This window comes from Thamnophis sirtalis, unplaced genomic scaffold (assembly GCF_051295495.1).
Source record: "Thamnophis sirtalis isolate CommonGarterSnake01/CBP01778 unplaced genomic scaffold, rThaSir2_p1.2 scaffold_3, whole genome shotgun sequence".
NCBI lineage: Eukaryota > Metazoa > Chordata > Lepidosauria > Squamata > Natricidae > Thamnophis > Thamnophis sirtalis.
The window spans coordinates 152,858,918-152,879,243 of NW_028261383.1; the positions used below are offsets into that span (position 1 = coordinate 152,858,918).

General features: G+C 40.7%; 1 long non-coding RNA gene across 3 annotated transcripts in view; it reads left to right on the forward strand.

Moving 5' to 3' along the window:
* The window catches only part of LOC148048261 (uncharacterized), a 45,301-nt gene extending 33,861 nt beyond the window's left edge, over positions 1-11,440 (forward strand). For all 3 annotated transcript variants that reach the window (XR_015696053.1, XR_015696052.1, XR_015696054.1), the window contains exons 3-4: positions 7,915-8,057; positions 11,295-11,440. This is a non-coding gene — a long non-coding RNA (uncharacterized LOC148048261). The remainder of the gene's footprint in view (positions 1-7,914; positions 8,058-11,294) is intronic.
* The last annotated feature ends 8,886 nt before the right edge of the window (positions 11,441-20,326 follow it).

The following is a 20,326-nucleotide window of genomic DNA, read 5'->3' on the forward strand; positions in this document are numbered from 1 at the left end:
TAAATGGTTGTCCACTAGGACTCCCAGATCCCTCTCACAGTTACTACTGTTGAGCAAGGTACCACCTATACTGTACCAGTACATTTCGTTTTTGTTGCCTAAAAGCAGGCTTGAAAAGTCAATGCCCTCCTAAGCATAATCAAGGACCCCAAATCTGTTGGCGATGTCCATTTTGCCCAATAAATTTATGCAGACCTAATCCTAATCCTAGGTGTATTTTACCACCAATAGTAAATTCCTATGTATTTTACTAGGAAACGTAGATAATGCTGACTTGGAAAGTCGGAACCCTCCTAAACATAATCAAGGACCCTGAATCTGTTGGCAATGTCTATTTTGCTCTCCGAATTCATGGAGAACTAACCTTAACCCTAACTCTAGGTGTATTTTACCACCAATAGTAAATTCCTATGTATTTTACTAGGAAACGTAGATAATGCTGACTTGGAAAGTCGGAACCCTCCTAAACATAATCAAGGACCCTGAATCTGTTGGCAATGTCTATTTTGCTCTCCGAATTCATGGAGAACTAACCTTAACCCTAACTCTAGGTGTATTTTACCACCAATAGTAAATTCCTATGTATTTTACTAGGAAACGTAGATAATGCTGACTTGGAAAGTCGGAACCCTCCTAAACATAATCAAGGACCCTGAATCTGTTGGCAATGTCTATTTTGCTCTCCGAATTCATGGAGAACTAACCTTAACCCTAACTCTAGGTGTATTTTACCACCAATAGTAAATTCCTATGTATTTTACTAGGAAACGTAGATAATGCTGACTTGGAAAGTCGGAACCCTCCTAAACATAATCAAGGACCCTGAATCTGTTGGCAATGTCTATTTTGCTCTCCGAATTCATGGAGAACTAACCCTAATCCTAACCCTAGGTGTATTTTACCGCCAATGAAGGGGTGGGTTCCGGAAGTCACTACTGCCGGTTCGCTCGTGGGTGTACCGTGCATACACAGTGCAATAAAAATTGTTCTGTGCATGTGCAAAACCAAAAAACAAGATGGCAGCGCCTACGGCACAGCCCGGAGAACCAGTTTGGGGGCGTGGCAGACTTGGGTCGCTGCTGGTTTCAGCAATCCAGGCTGTCAAATCACTACCGGTTCGGCCAAACCGGTCCAAACTGGTAGCAACCCACCATTGCACCAATGGGAATTTTCCATGGATTTTAACAGGAAATGTAGATAAGGCTAACTTGATAATTTGGTCTCATCCTAAACAAAATTAAGCACTCTGAATCCTTTGGTGATATCTATTTTTCTCTCTGAATTCATGGACACCAAATCCTAACAGTGGATATATTCACACATGAATGGGATTTCCCCATGTATTTTACCAGGATCAGGCTGAGCTGAAAAGTCGCCATCCTTCTAAGCAGAATCAAGGACCCCAAATCCGTTGGCGATGTCCATTTTGCTCTCCAAATTCATGGAGAACTAACCCAAACCCTACAGTAGATGCATTTTACTACCAATTGGAATTTCCATTGTATTTTACCAGGAAACCAAGATAAGACTGACTGGTATAATACCTGGGAAAATTCCCACGGGAGAAACTAAACCTAGAGTTTCCATGATTCCATGATTAATAAAGTGCATACTTTGCGATTAAGCCTTTTCTACATTTCCTAGTAGAAAAGGTGGGGAAATATGGGGAAATCATATTGGTGGGAAAATGCAACTATGGTTAGAGTTAGTTCTCCATGAATGCAAAGAGCACAGTGGACATTGCCAATGGATATAGTATTATAGTATTATATAATTCACAGATTTTCTGGATAAACATTTAAACTGAACAGCAGGCAGAGAATTAATTAATACAGAACATTTCTGTCGCCAGCAATCTAAAATTCATAGAGTTATCAGTGCATGTAACATAGATGTTTGTGTGGGTAAGATTATCACTCCTGCTGTCAAGCAAAACCAAGCATTTAATTGTGAGTACCATACCATGTGCATGAATCATACAAGTGGCAAGAAAATAGGGGCAATCAGGCATAACAGGTTATGTAGACAGTAAACACGGGGTCAATCAAAATAGACTCAAATGTCTATACACCAATGCACAGAGTATGAGGAATAAACAGAGTGAATTAGAAATTCAAGTAAATGAGGGCAGATATGATATTGTTGCCATTACAGAAATTTAGTGGGATGAAACCCACAAATGGAACATACAGCTAGAAGGATTTAAATTATTTAAAAGAAATAGACCAAATAAAGAGGAGGTGGAGTTGCACTATATATAAGAAATAACTACATCTCTACAGAAATAGAGCACAACAATGATGAGAACTATCTTGAATGCATTTGGGTCAATATTAAAGGTTGGAGGGGGGAATGACATTGACATAGATCTATACTACAGGCCACCCAACCAAGCAGAGGAAGTAGATGAACTTTTTGCTAGTAAGCTAACTAAGGTATGTAGGAAGCACACCACAATAGTAATGGGGGATTTTAACTACCCTGACATCAACTGGGAAACAAACTCTGCACCAAGTGGAAGATCCAACAGGTTCCTAACGAACCTAGCAGATAACTTTTTTTCCCAAAAGGTAGAGAAGGGAACAAGGGGATCAGCCATATTGGACTTAATTCTCACTAACAGAGGAAATGATAGAAAGTGTTGAAGCCACACGAACCCTGGGGGCAAGTGACCATGCAATATTGGAATTCAACATTATGCAAACACAAGTAGTAGAACAAAGTCAAACTAGATTCTTGGACTTTAGAGAGCTAATTTCAATAAACTTAGAGAGAGCTTGGGAAGAATTCCATGGATGAGAATCCTCAAGGGGAAAACAACTCAAGAAGCTTGGGAAATTTTGAAAAATGAGATTACAAAAGCCCACTCTAGCACAATACCAATGAAGAAGAAAAATAAGAGCTCCCCCCAAAAAACCAGCATGGTTGCATAAAGAACTCTCTGACAAATTGAGACAAAAAAGATAAGTATAAAAAGTGGAAAGAGAGGGACATAACTAAAGCAGAATATCAACAAATAGCCCGAGCCTGTAAAGATGAAGTGAGGAAAGCTAAGGCTCACAATGAAGAAAGGCTTACCACAAAAGTAAAAAATAACAAAAAAAGCTTCTTCCAACATGTTAAATACAAGAAAAAGGTTATGGAAACAATTGGTCCATTGCTGGGAGAAAGTGGCAAGAAGGTGACAAGCAACAGGGAGAAGGCAGAACTATTTAACTCATTTTTCGCATCTGTCTTCACACAAAGGGATAAAACAGTCCAACCTATCAAAAACAGCATCACAAAAATCAGATTAGGAACACAAATTGAAATAGGGAAGAAAATGATAAGTGAGCACCTGTCTACCCTAGATGAGTTCAAATCACCAGGACTGGATGGATTACACCTCAGGGTTCTGAAGAAACTGGCAGACGAGATCTCAGAAACACTGAACTATATCTTTCAGAGATCCTGGAGCACCGGGGAACTGCCAGAGGACTGGAAAAGAGCTGATGTGGTTCCCATCTTCAAAAAAGGAAAAAAAATAGATCCAGGAATCTATAGACCTATCAGCCTGACCTCAATACCAGGAAAGATTCTGCAAAAGATAATCGAACAATGAATTAGTGAACATCTAGAAGTAAACAAAGGAATAGATAAAAGCCAACATGGGTTTGTCAAAAACAGATCATGCCAAATTAATCTTATTGCATTTTTTGACAAAGTGACAAAATTAGTGAACCAGAGGAATGCCGTCGATATAGTTTACTTGGACTTCAGTAAGGCATTTGATAAGGTAGATCATAACCTACTACTAAATAAAGTAGAAGAATGTGGGTTAGACAGCATCACCACCAGATGGATTTGTAACTAGCTGACCAACTGCACTCAACATGTAGTCCTCAATGGAATTGCATCTACATGGAGGGAAGTATGCAGTGGATTACCCCAAGGTTCTGTTTTAGGCCCAGTACTCTTCAACATCTTCATAAATGATTTGGATGAGGGAATAAATGGAGAACTCATCAAATTTGCAGATGACACTAAGCTGGCAGGAATAACCAACACTTCAGAAGACAGGGTTAAGGTACAGAAGGATCTTGACAAACCTGAACATTGGGCACTATCTAATAAAATGAAATTCAATGGTGAAGAGAGTAAGGTTCTACATTTAGGCAAGAAAAACGAAATGTACAGGTACAGTATAGGTGGTACCTTCCTCAATAGTAGTAACTGTGAGAGGGATCTTGGAGTCCTAGTGGACAATCATTTAAATATGAGCCAGCAGTGTGCAGCAGCTGCCAAAAAAGCCAACATAGTTCTAGGCTGCATAAACAGAGGGATAGAATCAAGATCACGTAAAGTGTTAATACCACTTTATAATGCTTTGGTAAGGCCACACTTGGAATACTGCATTCAATTTTGGTCACCACGATGTAGAAAAGATATGGAGACTCTAGAAAGAGTGCAGAGAAGAACAACAAAGATGATTACGGGACTGGGGACTAAAACATGAAGAATAGTTGCAGGAACTGGGTATGTCTAGTTTAATAGAAAGAAGGACTAGGGGAGACATGATAGCAGTGTTCCAATATCTTAGGGGTCAAAGAAGAAGAAGTCAAACTATTCTCCAAGGCACCTGAGGGTAGAACAAGAAGCAATGGGTGGAAACTAATCAAGGAGAGAAGTAACTTAGAACTGAGGAGAAATTTCCTGACAGTTAGAACAATTAATCAGTGGAACAACTTGCCACTGTGAACAACTTGTGAATGTCCCAACACTGGAAGTCTTTAAGAAGATGTTGGATAGCCATTTGTCTGGAATGGTATAGGGTTTCCTGCCTAGGCAGGGGGTTGGACTAGAAGATCTCCAAGGTCCCTTCCAACTCTGCTATTGTATATAGAGCAGTTGTGGGATTCACTTACATGTATTTTTCCTGGAAAGGTAACAAAGCCTGACTGAAAAAGTCATTGCTACCCTACATCACTTTTCCTCTCCGACTTCATGGACACACAACCCTAACCTTAAGTGGATTAACACTCCAATGGGATATTTCCATGTATTTTACCTGGAAAAGTAGAAAAGCCTGACTGAAAAAATCAGCGGGCTCCTAAGCATACCAATGTGCTCCAAATTCATTGGCAACATCGATTTTCCTCTACGAGTTCATGGGGACGTAACCCTAACCCTAAGTGGATTTCCCAATGGGAATTTGCCATGGATTTTACCTGGGAAGGTAGAAAAGCCTGACTGAAAAAGTCTGCGGCCTCCTAAATATACCTATGTGCTTCCTTTATGAGTTCAAGGGAACGTAATCCCCACCCTAAGTGGATTTACACTCCAATTGAATTTTTCCATGCATTGTTCCTGGAACAGGCACAGAAGCAGCAATGGTCTGGGGCAATCCCTGAAGCCTGGATCAGCTGATTGGGGGTATTCCGGAAGCCAATCTAAACCCACCAATCAGCTGTTCGTGCTGAATCAGGCTGCAATAGTGTGCTGAAGCTGACCTGGCTGTTTGCTATTTGCTGCAAGGACGTTAGCCAGTTGAATACCAATGGATGCTGGTAGGCAGAGGCAGAATTTATTTTTCTTGTTTTCCTCCCCAAAAACGAAGGTGTGTCTTATACTCCAGAGCATCTTATACTCCAAAAAATACGGTAACTTAATTCTCCAGGGCCCTATAAACAGCATTCTAACTATTAGTTAATGGTCTGGCCAAAACTTTATGTATTATCATTGAGATAGCCTTGAGGACTTACTGGTGAAATATCAGTTAATTGGTGGAAAGCAGGTGTTGTCTTTCTCTTCAAAAATACAACAGAGGATCCAGCTATACAGACTATTCTGACAGCAATAACTCAGAAGCTTCTAGAAGTCACTCTAATGACAATGAATTGTACATCCTTTGAAACTAATACAATAGGAATTTACAGAAGTCATCATGAAGTTGTCAAGGATCAACATCACTAGACTAATTTTATCTATTTTTTTAATTTAGTAACTTCTCTAACACCTGGTGAGAATGCTACAGATGTAATATATCTTTATTTTGGTAAAATATTACCTTCTGATTATAAGGCAAGCTAAAGTTGTGCCACATGTTAGGACAATTCAATGGATATGTAGTTGGTTCCAAATGTATACAAAGAATGCTTTGCCAATGATTGTGGATGAAACTCGCATGTAAGATCAAATAGAACCACACGCTTCACTTCTGGGCCCTCTGCTCCACAATATTAATCTCTTAAGTGAAGAAATAGAGGAAAATAACATTTGCAAATGTCATAACATGGTTGGCATTATTAATATCTTAGCAAAAAGAATTATAGTTCCAAAACATATTGATAGGTTAAGAAAACCACCTAAAAGTTAAATAAAATTTAACCAAAAGAAATGTAAAAATTTCCCTGAAGCTAAAAAAATTAAATGTACACTATAGGTGGAGCATAGCTTGCTTAGTAATACTACTTGTAAAAAAAAATGCTTGGAAAAGTATTTGTTTGTAAATTGCATATGCTTCAACAGTGTAATGGGGATTTAAAAAAAGGAAACGCAAGTATCAATTGCATCAATGGAAGAATAATTTCCAAAGACAGAAATTAATATTTCCACTTTAATCCTCTTTATTTTTCGATCCTAATTTGGGACATCAAGTTTTAAGAACAAGAATGGTAACAAGGATGATCAGTCCTAAATAGAAGTGTTGGTGGGTGCTTTAGGCTTGAGAAGACCAAAAGAGGGGGTGGCAGTAATCATCAAATACCTTTAAGGAAGTTACACACAAGAGATCAAGATATGTTTTGTGGTGTTCCATAAAGCAAGACATGGAGTAATAGATTTGTGTTATGAAACATAGTAACACTAACAAATTCTAAATCAAATAGAATAGAATAGAATTCTTTATTGGCCAAGTGGGATTGGACATACAAGGAATTTGTCTTTAGTGCAAATGCTCTCAGTATACATAAGGAGAATAAAATGCATTCATCAAGAATAAAAAGAAACAATACTTAGTGATAGTCATGGTTACTAATAAGCTATCAAATCGTACTAGGAAACAAATAAAAACAATATAAATTGAAAGATACAAGCAACATGGTTATAGTCATAAGTGGGGAGAGGTAGATACTAGAAAGGAAGAGATGAATAATAGTAATACATTCTTAGTAAATTATTGACAGTGTTGTGGGAATTAGTTGTTAAGCAGAGTGATGGCATTCGGGGAAAAACTGTCCTTGTGTCTAGTTGTTCTGGTGTGTAGAGCTCTATAGCTTCATTTGGAGGGTAGAAGTTGAAACAATTTATGTCCAGGATTTTTATGTCCAGGATGTGAGGGGTCTGTAGATATTTTCACAGCCCTCTTTTTCACTTGTGCAGTATACAGATCCTCAGTGGAAGGTAGATTGGTACCAATTGTTTTTTCTGCAGTTCTAATTATCTGTTGAAGAGCCAAACCAGACAGTTATGGAGATGCAGATGACAGGCTTAATAACTCCTCTGTAGAACTGAATCAGCAGCTCTTTGGGCAGTTTGAGCTTTCTGAGTTGGCGCAGAAAGAACATTCTTTGTTGTGCTTTTTTGATGACATTTTTGATGTTAGTTGTCTATTTTAATCTTGAGATATGATAGAACCTAGAAACTTGAAGGTCCCTACTGTTGATACTGTGCTGTCTAGTATTGTAAGAGATGGCAGTATAAGAATATGCGAGAAAAAAACCTTCTGAACTGTAGAATACTTTGATCATGGAATCGGCTACTCAGAAAGCTCAGAAACTCTGCCTGTCACTGGCTATGTATGAGCAGAGGCTACACCATTTATCTGTCTAGGGGGAGGCTTTCATGTAGTTTTTCTGCACTGAGCAAGGAGTTGGGCTCTGATACCCTTTCAAATGCAGCGCTTCCAACTTCTAAATATGCCATTTTACCACACAGGGGCGCCCGTCAACTCTCTCTCTCTCTCTTGTTCCTGAATTAAAAAGGCATGGGAGAGTCTTTCGAATATTCCAGATTTTACCGTCAACTTCCCCGACTGGAGGCTGTTCAGATTTGTGGTCTAGAACTCACAATATATCCAGGTAACACAACCAATGAGAGATTGAGCTCAGTGTGACAGTTGTTGAGGTCTGCATATCTAGAGGTGGTTGCCACAGCCCTGCAGGAATTTGCTCTAAGCTACCCTTAGAACAATTTTAGTGTACATTCTGAACAAAGCCAGATGGCAGGGTTTAATTGGTTCAATTTGGCTATTTTGGAGGCATTGTAGAAAATTGGGGGGGGGGGTACCCTGTGCTAAAATCAGCTTTTGAATGTTGTTTTTGCCAGCATTTTAAGCCTCAGAAATCCCATTGGCAATGGGAGGAACTGACTGTAGGAATCAGCTAGGGAGTGGCCTTTATCCAATTCTTATATATTCAGCTGTGTCCACAGAAGGTGATGTCAAAACACCTGAGATGGTGGACATAACATTGTGGTGCAAGCCAGAGGTAGAGCATGCATCACAATACTGCATCCAGTTTTGGTCACTGCATTGCAAAAAATATGTTGAGACTTTGGGAATAAGTGCAAAGAAGAGCAACTAAGATAATTAAAGGCCTGGAGACTAAAACATATGAAGAACAGTTGCAGGAACTGGATGTGGCCAGTCTATAGAAAAGAAGGATTAGGGGGTGACATGATAGCAATATTCCAGTATTTGAGGGGATGCCACAAAGAATCAGAATGGAAGGGACACTGCAACCGTCATAAATATGAATCAGTTGCCAAGCATCTATGAATTTTGATCCTGTGACCCTGGGGATGCTACAATGGTTGTAAGTGTGAAAAATGGTCATGAATCCTTTTTCAGTGTGGTCGTAACTTTGAATGGTTACTAAATGTACTGTTGCAAGTCAAAGACTACCTGTACTTGTCAGCTGTCAACAATAAAGGAACTGCTTGTTCAGTGACCACTCATTCTGCTACTGTTTGAAGTTATGGCAGCCACTTACGACCAATCCTCAGATTTGCAGCCGTTACAGGTCTCTGACTGTGATTTGGGGGCTCAGCGAGTGTCTCAGAGTTACAATGTTGTGACATCCTGCAATCACTTGATTATCAGTTGTGATTTCCACTGTCATCTTCTGACAAGCAAAATGAATGGGGAAGCCTGAAGGAGGTCTGAAAAGGCAGTCATGTGACTGCAGGACCATGCAGGATTCGCCTAAGAGCCACTGAGACTGCCAGAACTACCATCACAAGTGGATGCGGTCACATGATATAACGTTTTATTGGCCGCATTGCTTAACAACAAAGTTCCAATTATTGTTAGTAAGTGAGGACTAGTGGAAATGAAGGCCTTAGAAGAAATGAACAGAGGCTGTGCTTGCTTACATCTAAAAAACACAATTCTGCAGGCAGTGGTTTTTTCTATGATAATCAATGGAAAACTGGACTTTGAAGAAGCAGGATAGAAAGAATACAGTATGGCTTCATAACCATAATGGAATTTACCCATTAGTCTTAAACCATGATGGTTGTAAAGCAGGTGACCCCACACGACCGCTACAATGTAGAAAAGATGTGGAAACTCTAGAAAGAGTGCAGAGAAGAGCAACAAAGATGATTAGGGGACTGGAGGCTAAAACATAGGAAGATGTTGCAGGAACTGGGTATGTCTAATTTAAGGAAAAGAAGAACTAGGGGTGACATAATAGCAGTGTTCCAATATCTCAGGGGTTGTCACAAAGAAGAGGGAGTCAAACTATTCTCCAAGGCACCTGAGGACAGGACAAGAAGCAATGGATGGAAACTAAGCAAGGAGAGAAGCAACCTAGAACTAAGGAGAAATTTCCTGGCAGTTAGAACAATTAATCAGTGGAACAACTTGCCTCCAGAAGTTGTGAATGCTCCAACACTGGAAGTTTTTAAGAAGATGTTGGATAACCATTTGTCTGAAATGGTATAGGGTTTCCTGCCTAAGCAGGGGGTTAGACTAGTAGACCTCCAAGGTCCCTTCCAACTCTGTTATTTTATTTTATTTTATTCTATTCTTGTTCAACTGTGCTCAATAACAGAACCAATTGTTCACTATGGGCTGGTTTGCCCTGAACTGGAAGTAAATGCTGGTTTGCAGCAAAAACCTCATAAAATGTGGTCATTTGAACATGAGATGCTGCAAATGGACACAATAAATGGGAGCCAGTTGCTGAGCATGCACAATGTGGTCATGATTATGGGGAGGGAAGCCATTGGAACTTTGTAACCAGGTGATAAGTAACTCATGGGAAGTCCGTCGTCACTGAGTACTACCTGTATTGATGCTTTTTAACTTTGGTATTGGAGAAGACTCCTGACTTCTACCATGGACAGAGCAAATCAATCCAGGGGTCTCATTCAAGCTACAAATACAGCTAGTCCTCAACTTAACAACAGTTTATTTAGTGACCGCTCAAAGTTACCATGCCACTGAAAAAAGCGACATGACTGCTTTTCACACTTGTGATTATTGAAGCATCTCCACAGTCACCTGATCACAATTCAAACATTGGACAACTGGCTCATATTTATGGCTTTTGCTGCAGAGTCCCGGGATCATGTGATCATCTTCTGACAAGCAAAGTCAATGGGAAAGCCAGATCCACTTAACAACTGATTCACTTAACAGTGGCAAGTGCTAAAATGGGGCAAAGCTTAGCAAGAGAAATGTTGGGCCCAGTTGCAGTTGTAAGTGGAGGACTACCTATAATCAGGCTCAGATAATCATATTTTGGGCACGATATGCGAAAAGCCATCTCCCTCAAAAGATTAATGGGATACTGAAAGCTCAGTCAGTTTTGCCTATTTTGCTTCTTTTTTTGTGGCACCTCTTCTTTTTTGGAATGTGTGTCCTAGCCTGCCACCAAACGCTGATGGCATCCTCAGCAGAAAACAGATTGGGAATCCTTGCCACAGAGAAATTTGGATTGATGACAGCTTGCCAAGAAGCAGCTGCCCGAGAGAGAAGGAAGCAGTGTTTCAGCTATTTTCTCTCATACTACCCAGCTCGATAGAGCAGATGCTAAAAACTAGTTGATTTGACACTCCTACAGTACAATCTTTAGGAAAGTGATGGAGTCAATCCAATATTATAATCTCTGCTTTGTGTGTGGCAGTAGCTGATATCATGTTATTTTGATTTAGTCCCTGAAGGCTTGTTTTCTTTCATGGTATTCTGTCCAACATTGTTTTTTATTCTTTCTTTCACACACACATCCACATACATCTACATAGACCCAGAAAGCTGTTGTTAATTTATTTATTTACTTACTTATTTGATTTTTATCGCCTCTTTATAGGTAACTCAAGGTGGGAAGCATACCTGTTACTCCTTCCTCCACTTATTTTCCCACAACTGCAACCCTGGGAGATGAGTTGGGTTGAAAGAGAAGGACTGGCCCAAAATCACCCAGCAGAAAGGTCGGCAGTTCCACAGTTTGAATCCCGTGTAACGGGAGTGAGCTCCCGTTACTTGTCCCAGCTTCTGCCAACCTAGCAGTTCAAAAGCAAGTAAAAAATGCAAGTAGAAAAATAGGAATTACCTTTGGTGGGAAAATAACAGCGTTCCATGCGCCTTTGGCATTTAGTCATGCTGGACACATGACCACGGAGACGTCTTCGGACAGCGTTGGCTCTTCAGCTGAGAAAGAGAGATGAGCACCGCCCCCTAGAGTCGGGAACGACTAGCACATACTATGTGCGAAGGGAACCTTTACCTTTACCTTATCTAGTTTTTAGCTTGATGACTAATGTAATGCAATACAATGCAATGCAATGTAAATATACATATACCTAAATTACACACACACACACACATACACACACACAAATATAAACATGAAAATATAAAAAGAATTAAGAAAAAGGTAAAAGATAAAAAGCATAAGCAGTACAGCTAGAAAAAGAAATGATATAGAAAGAAGCAACTTCCAGTCTTCTTTAGAGCAGATAAAAATAGACTTGCCTCACTCTTTAAGATTATATCAACGTTTTTAATATAATTTTTATTGAAGAAATTTTTAACAAGATAAAAGCAAATATTAGAAAATAAATTATAGTAAGTATATAGTAAGAAAGAAGAAAAAAGAAATTTATACATACCAAGAAACTTCTGATCTTTTGGACAATGGTTATAAATGCATTTATATTTTACCCTCTCTTTCTAAAGGTTACATCATAATTTCTTTCTTCTACAAGCCACCTTTTCTAATAGTCAAATTTCTAAAGTTCATTTCCCCCCTTTTTTCAGAAAAAAGTCTATAAGAAGTTTCAAGGCACTGAAAAGTTTTCTTGTTGGGATTATCATTCTGTTTTTCTTGAAGTGCTCTAGAATTGAAAATTTTATAACACTTCTAATTCCCACTCCCACCCAGTGGTGGCATTTAGCCAGTTAGCACCTATTCAGGAGAACTGGTTGTTAACTTTCTAAGCAGTTCAGAGAGCTGGTTGTTGGAAGAAATCTCCTCCCCTCCCCCCACCTTTACAAGGATAATCCTGTAAGGAAGGCAGGAAGGAAACATTCTGGTGTTGTTTCTAACCTGATCTTTATTGCCCTGCTTACAGAAACTGCCTCTCCGATTAACCCTTATTATATTGTAACAGCTAAGGCAAAGTGCCTATCAATGTTAGTGACGTTGAGCTGGCCACCCCCACCCAGTCACATGACCACTGAGCCATGCCTACCCAGCTGGTCATTACGGCAGAGAACCAGTTGTTAAATTATTTGAATCCCACCACTGCCCCTCCACCCCATTCTATCATGGCTTGGGGAACTCATCCTGTAAGGTAATTTGATTCCAAAGATGGTAATGACCATCTTATAAGTCATATAATGTTCCAAAAATCTATGGCAATATTTCCCTGAGCTATTTTGATATCGTGAAAGATATGGAGAAGATTTCTGGCAGATACCAGCTAGGTATTTCTGATCCTGGATAGAGTGAATATGTGCCTTTTATGTTTCTGCTTCTTTCTGAAAAGTTTCTTACCCTCATTTTGGGATTGGGTTTTTTTAATGTTTTAGTTGGGGTTTTTTATGTTCAATTAATAATAGCAAAACAATAAACATTTTTTTTGAAAACGAAGGAAGGTTTCCTTTTGGGATGCTTTTATTGGCCGTTACTCAGAATGACATGAATTGAGGAAAGTACACACAGATGGTCCTATGTTGATCTGGTTAACTGAAAACATTTAAGGATGAACATTTGTTGAGTGCATCTATACAGAAAAAACAAACATCCCCACATTTCTGGATATTTTTGGCACCTCTTCTGGGATAGACTTGGAGAATGTATCTTAGGATGCTGGCTTGTGTTTCACAAGCCACCCTGTTATTTTCAGGATTATTTCTTGAAGGCAATCTCCTAGGCATTTCTTGAGGAAATGGTCCAGGCAGCTTCCTTTTAACATTCTTCTTTAGACTAAGAGTGGCGGACCAATAAGTTAAGATGATAAGATATAAGACAGATGATAAAAGATAGAAGAAATAAGATATAGAATGGGATGGGATGGAATGGGATAGGATTAGCGGTGGGTTTCACATTTTGTTACCACTGTTTTGTCCCACCCACTCGCTTTGCATGCCTGCCCCTTCCATGCATGTGCTTATTCTTGCATGCATGCCCTTTGCTTGCATGTGCGTCTTCCGCGCGTGCACCCGAACTCAAAAACGTCCCTAAATAGGATGGCATAGAGCCAGGGCGGGTGGGCAGACCTACCCGTGATTTCTGCTACCGGTTTGGGTGAAGCAGTCTGAACCAGCTGAATATCACCTCTGGATAGGATAAGGTAACCTTTATTGTCACTTTTTTTCTGTGGACACACCGGCACACATTAAAAATGAAATTTTGATGCTGCCTCTCAAAAGAAAATAAATGTATACCCATACACAGACATGCACACACCATAAACATATTCTCTCTCTCTACACACACACATATATATATACACACACACACACACACAAACGTGTATACATACATATCTATGTTAATCACAGTCATGTGATCCCGATCCAGGCACTCAGCAACCAACCCCCGTTTCTGACTATTTCAGTGTCTCACAATCACACATTGCGGCCTTCCCTGCCTCCTTCCACAAGCAAAGTCAATGGTGAAGCTGGCAGAAAGTCAGAACGTATGGACATGTGATGGCCTTATTTAATGACCACAGAGATTCACTTAATAACCCTAAGCAGGGTTTGCCATAGCTAAGTAGCATGCTTATATCACATCACACTTTACAGCTGTGTCCCTTAGCAATGGAAATTCCAGTCCTTTGCTAAGTGAGGATCACCTACATAGAGAACTGTCAGCCCTTCACTGTAGGCCAGGTCAAGAAAGAGACCAGGCAGGGATTCCAGGAATGTTATTTGTTGTTGCAAGATGGAATAAAAGAATTTTGAAAACAATTCAACTCTGCTCACAGCTGCCAAACTAGACATTGGTAACATACATTCCTATATGTATTGATGGATTAAATAAATTATGTCACTTTAGTGCACATACTCTAAGCAGATAATAACACCCCTATTTATACCCCTAGTAAATGAAAACATTAAAACATGCAAACATGTAATTCAAATACAATTCCCAAATAATCTCTTCTAATATCTGCCAACAAAGAAGAGAGGGTAAAACTAGCATCTGAAGGCAGAACAAGGAGCAATGGGTAGAAACTAATCAAGGAGAGGAACAACCTAGAACTAAGGAGAAATTTCCTAAGAGTGAGAACAATTAATCAGTGGAATGAACTTGCATTCAGAAGTTGTGGGTGCTTCAACACTGGAGGTTTTCAAGAAGAGATTGGACGAGCATCTGTCTGAAATGATATAGGGTTTCCTGCTTGAGCAGAAGGTTGGACTAGTAGACCTCCAGGGTCCCTTCCAACCTATTCTATTCTATTCTAATTCTATTCTAGTTCTATTCTATTCTAATTCTAATTCTTATTCTATTCTCCAGGTATTGTTGGATGAGCTTCACAGCTCTCCCGTCAAGGTTGCTCCCTGCAAATTTAACATTCTGAGGTCACCTAGAAAGGCACTGTTGTTGTTTTTTAAAGAACGTGATTGAAAGATCCTGCAAATTCAGGGGTTCCTCAGATCAAATTGCCTTGTTTTCTAAAGGGGAGAAAAAAACGTATCCTTCCCTAGCAGACAGCTCCTAAAGGCTACCGGATAGCACTTAGGAGATGTGATCACAATAAGAAGCAAAAGGAGGGGGTAGCTTTCTCCAATCCCCCTCACCATCAATTGCCCCCGAGGGTGGGTCAGGGGAAAGGCAGCCTTTCCATTGTGCCTTCAGCTCCATCTGAGATGCTCCCTTTGACAGCAAACTGTGTTGCCTTCTAATTGCCGTGAGAAGCTTGGAGAGCCAATTTTTTGGCTGAAAAGGAGGCTAAAAATATCACAAAGAAAAGAGACAAGAACCCCTCCCAGACTGGGAAGGGGGGAGGTACCTTCGTACTGTGCATACTGTTCCCTTCTCTTGAGCCCTGGACTCATGCCTGATGATAGGATACAGGGCCTTTCAGCTGCCATGGTGAGCTACTGAAGTGGTATGGTGGTGGTTGTTGTTGTTGTTGTTGTTGTTATTATTATTATTATTATTATTATTATTATTATTATTATATCATTCGTGGGAGGGCAGAAAGCTGCTGCAGATTGTAGTCCAACCCATATCCTCCCATTTTCTAGCATTTCAAATATGGGTACCAACTTGGGTGCTAACAAAGCATTAATAGCCTGGCTGAGTAGGGTTGTCAATTGTTTGGTGCATAAAAGTGCCTTCTACAGAATTTGACAGGTATTCTTGCTATGGGCCTTGACATGGAGTCCCAGTGCTTGGAGGGAGATTCAGAGGAGGAAGCCGCTCAGAAAAGTCCCTCACTGCCTTCTCTATAGCAATAGCAATAACATAGCATTTAGACTTACGTACCACTTCATAATGCTTTTACAGCCCTCTCTAAGCAGTTTACAGAGTCAGCCTATTGCCCCCAACAATTTGGGTCCTCATTTTACGCACTTCGGAAAGATGGAAAGCTGAGTCAACCTTGAGCCTGGTGAGATTCAAACTGCCAAATTGCAAGCAGCCGGCAGAAGTAGCCTGCAGTACTGCACTCTAACCACTGTGCCACAGCAGCCCATAGCTAAAGGATACACTCCTTTTGACCTTCTTATGACCATTCTTAGGTAATGGTCTTTCTGTGCTCCTCCGCCCATTTTTGCATTGGTGAAAGACTAATGTCGTGAAACTGACTATTCTTTGTGCTAATCCTGATTTTGCCTCAATGGCCCTTGTTGCAAATCACTGCAGCCCCCCTGATTTCCCTCCGATTACAGAGGTAATCTGTGAAAAACACCAACAGATTTTATGAATCTCGAGACTATGTGTGGGCAACACTGGAATACAGGGGAAAAACAGGACTTCTGGAAGTTTGGAAACGGGCTTGTTTCTGGCCTCCGGAGCCCAGGAGAGGCCGTTTTCGCCCTCCTGGAGGCTTGAGAAAAGCATTTGGAGTCTGGGGAAGGCGAAAACTCCCCCCCCATGTGGGGATGGTTGTGCGCGCATACACAGGGGGTTGTGGTGGTAGAGCGTGCCTGTGCAGATGGGCGGGGCATATTGCATTGTGGGTGTGCGGCACACACGTGTGCACTATCACACGGGTGTGCACATTTTTGGCACGCGAGGACAAAAACGTTCACCATCACTGGACTAGATGTTTGTTGCAGATCCTTCCTGTATTATAAGTCTTTAAATTATGTTCCTTTCCTTAGAACAAACTAACTCAAATGATTTTGCTCCTCTATGTCGAGAAACGTTTCCCAAGCACTTTATTTACTCCTGCATCTTGTATATGGATGTGATGGACGACAGGGGTTATTATGTATCTTCCTTGTTATCTCCTGGCAACAGCTGCTTTCCACCTCTTCTGAAGGGAGTGGGCTTTTGTCTCCTCCAACAGATTAGAAAATCATAGAGAAGGCTTTCACCCTGGGAAAGATGGAAAGAAAGGCGAGGAAGATCAACATGAGGTAGGCGGGCTGATCTACGGCTGTGGCAGGTACTCCATTGGAAGATTTGAAGGAACAGCTTGGGGCAGATTATTCTGGAGAAAAAAATAGAGTTGATACTAACTTGATGGCACATAACCACTGAGAAAAATGCAGAGGCATGGCCTCTATATCCCTGAAAGTAAAGTGGAAACATCTGAATATGTTTCTTATCAAGCTAGCTTAGAACCCCATGAAGTTTGTTACCAAATCACCACCTCTGCAGTTGATCTGGAGAACCAAGTTAGAGAGTGTGCTGAATGGCAGAAGCAAAAATATCCCCTTTCTCTCTCTTGTTTTGTTCTGCTCTGCTTCTGCCGCCTGACTCTTTGCTTGTGTCCACCCCCAGCATTTCTGGATCCACCTGGATTCTTCTCAGCAGTACTCAATAATTCATATGCTGTTTGGAGCTGTTTGCAAGCTGTCCTTAATTTTTCAGATGATCTTGGTTTGAGGAGCGGCCTCTCCCAGCTTGTCTCTTCCCGTAGCCCCATTTGCCCTGTGGCAACAATGCAGATAATTCTGAAGAACACAAAGAGAGAAAAGGAGCTCTCAAGCCTTGTATACTAGGCCACTCCATTTTGTAACAAGGAAGCCTTTATCACCATTCATTTTAGTCTTTTGATTATGATTGGTTTCTTCTTCTGGGAAAACCCAAAGTCTCCTTTATTGCATGAATACACTGAGACAGCTCTGGGGGGCTTGCAAGTTTTCCTTTTGCCCAGTCTAAATGCAAAAAAATACTGAAAAATAGTAATAGCACTTATATATCGCTTCACAGTGCTTTACAACCCTCTCTTAAGTGGTTTACAGAGTCAGCATAATGTCCTCAGCAATCTGGGTCCTCATTTTACCGACTTTGGAAGGCTGAGTCAAACTTATGCCAGTGAGGATCAAACTCCTGCCTCTGTGGGCAGAATTAGCCTGCAATACTGCATTCTAACCACTGTGCCACCCCGCCACCATAGTGGAACCACACACTAACTACTTTCCAAACTAGTCTTTTTCAAAAACAAATATTTATTTTACAAAACTTGTACCCCACCGGATTCTACTGACCCTGGATTGCATGAAAACTCATGTATCTTACTACTTATCTATTTGAAATCTCTTTCTGGTTGTTAGACGTTTTGCTTTATATTAGATCACTAACTGCCCCCTTTCAGAGAATATAAAGACAGAGGGTCTTTCTACGCTATATAATTGAATCATATAGGATTACATTAAATTTACCAGATTAAGTTTACCAGATTAACACCAGATGAGCAAAGAAAATACATTGACCTTGACAGAGTCAGATGTAGCAATCCCTTTCAGTCTGGTATCCTCCTGGTGTGTTGGAACAGTGATTCCCAGAATTCTGAGCTGTAATAGCTATTGACTGGGAAGTCTGGGAGCTGCAGTCTTTAACACCCTCCTGAACTAGCATTCTCACACTTCCCAAGGAAGAAAAATGGCAACGCAAACAAGAAGTGAAGTACATTCCTATACATGTATCATTAAAAGAAGACTGTGTTGCTCAATGAAGTTTGTTCAAATAAGTACCATATTTTTGGACTATAAAACGCACCAGAGTATAAGACACACCATGATTTTTTTTAAAAAAAAAGTTTTTGCACCCTGTAGGCCTCCCAAACCCTCTACACACCTCGTTTTTTGCACACACAAAAAAGGAGGGGGGACATGCAGAGCTTTGGGAGGCTTGTAGAGTGATCCTGAGGGCTTGGGGGGGCCCCCGCAAAAACAAGCAAAAATGGCCAAACTTTCACTCTTTTTTGCCCTTCCCAGCCCCCAGGAACACTTTGCAAGTCTCCCAAACCCTCTGCACATCCATTTTTGCCAAGGGAGTGGGGTTTCGGGAGGCCAAAAATGCTATATTCAGTGTATAAGACCTGGTCAGATTTTCACCCTCTTTTTTGGGGGGGAAAAGGTGCATCTTATACTACAAAAAATACGGTAGGTATAAAATTTAGACAATTAAATAACACTGAATTTAGTGACTTACTTTCTAGATTCAGGGATTTTTTTTGGGTTTTTTTTGGTAAAGTTCTCTTTCACCTAGATGTAATCTGAAGTAAAACCTGTCAACTTTCCAGCTTCTTTGTGAGGAGGAAACTTAATTTGTAGTAATTTCGATTTGCTGGATCACAATCATACTAGGGCTGTAATGTAGTATGAGGGAACGGGACTTTTAAGATAAATGTAGAAGAAATTTCAGCAAGTGTTTGACAAAATACTCTTTCCAGAATTCAAATTGGATTTGCACACTGCGCAAAATCATAGTTTGCTTAACCAAGGGTCTTGCAAAACCATAGTTACAAACACACCAAGCCATTGTTTGTAAATCAGAGTGTCTGGGTCAGTAGTGGGAATCAACTAATTTAACAACTGGTTCAGGGGTGGGTTCCTGCCAGTTCTAACCTCTTCTATAGAAGAGGTTCCACAAATCTACAGTGCCGTTTAGAACCGGTTCCTGCTTCCTTCCTTGGGACTCCTGGGAGGGACGGGGCCAGCCAGTAGTGGAATTAGCCAGTGGTCCAAACTGTGCAAAAAGTTAACAACCAGTTCGCTTGAACTGGTATGAAATGGCTGAATCTGGTTTGGTTTCATGCAACTGCTAAGAGCCAACCCACAATAGGGTTTAATTCTGCAGGGATGTGAAAATGGTGGCTGGCGGGCCGGATGCCTCATGGAAAGGCAACACTCACCCCAGCTCCGCGAAGGGGAAGAACGTCGCAATATGTCATGTGACTGCAATGTGAGGCCGCGAGTTTGACACCCGTGGTTTAGTGTGATATTCAAACCCGGTGTACTGCTCTGCAAGTTACAGGAGCCTACTCCTTTTTTGTAGGACTACACTTCCAGTTCCAATCCTGTAGCAATACACCACTGAAGCTGTTCAATATAATAGTATGCCCTTCCATAAAAGTTTTGGGATAGAGAGGAAGACAGAGGGGACTGTTTGGATGTCAACATGGAAGATACAAGGGTTGGTTTTGCTAAGTACATGATGGTGCTAAGCAGGACTTTGTGGCATCTGTAAAAGCTTCTGAGAGTCAGCAGGAAGCATGCAGGCTTGATAGCGCTGCCTGGATCTGTGGCGCTATTTTTATATCTAGCAAATGCTTTGTCAGAGGACAGCATCCGGAGATACTGAGCCTTTTGAAATACCAGCTGGCAATGTGACAAGATGGTCAATGGCTCCCAGAACAGTTAGAGAAAAAAAAAGTGTGTGGGGGGGCTTTGTACATATGCCAGACCTCCAATTTAGGGTCACGGTAA